The sequence below is a fragment of the Callorhinus ursinus genome, unplaced genomic scaffold, assembly GCF_003265705.2.
Source record: "Callorhinus ursinus isolate GAN/ISIS: 27379988/994484 unplaced genomic scaffold, GSC_fseal_2.0 scaffold486, whole genome shotgun sequence".
Taxonomy (NCBI): Eukaryota; Metazoa; Chordata; class Mammalia; order Carnivora; family Otariidae; genus Callorhinus; species Callorhinus ursinus.
The window spans coordinates 1-792 of record NW_027397541.1 but is presented as its reverse complement, the minus strand read 5'-3'; positions in this window follow the sequence as shown (position 1 = coordinate 792).

Sequence of the window (792 nt, the reverse complement as noted above, 5' to 3'; positions counted from 1 at the left end):
CTAAGGCTCATTTTCAGCAAGGAAAAGCAACGTCCTCAAACTGGACAGCTGATGAGACCGCAGCTACTGGGGGGAGTAACAGCTTCCTGGAGAAATTCTACCAGAGTCTGTTTGACTTCCGGCGGTTCACGCCCGGAGCCTGGAGGCGTGGTTGGGGATCACGTGTTTTGTTTTTTTTTTTAAGATTTTTATTCATTTATTTGTGAGAGAGAGAGAGAGAGCACAAGCAGGGGGAGCAGTAGAGGGAGAGGGAGAAGCAGGCTCCTCACCGAGCAAGGAGCCCGATGTGGGACTCGATCGGACGACACTGGGATCATGACCTGAGCCGGAGGCAGATGCTTAACGACTGAGCCACCTAGGCGACCCAGGAATCACGTGTTTTGACCCATAGCCTCACTAGTCCCAAATTTGTCTGGGGCATGCCTGTGCCCTTGGGAGTCTATTTAACACAGAAACACTTCCTAAAGGTGAGTAAGATGCCTCCTGTTCTACAAGACTTACATTTTATTGGGGGAATTTGGTTTGTACACACACACACAGACACACACACACACACACACACACACGTGTCCTAACCTTTCTGGGATCATCCAGTAACACAGTTATTGGCTAAGGTGAACCTGGTACACTTACTTTATTATTTTTATTAACTACAAAGCTAAAATAGACATTCGCCTTGTAAAAGGTTAGAAGTCAATATGTAGAATGAAAAGTGAGTGTTTATCTTTGGTCTGTTCCACAGTTCCCAGGATGGAGGGACCCCTGTGTTCATGTCACCTTTTTTATGAAAGT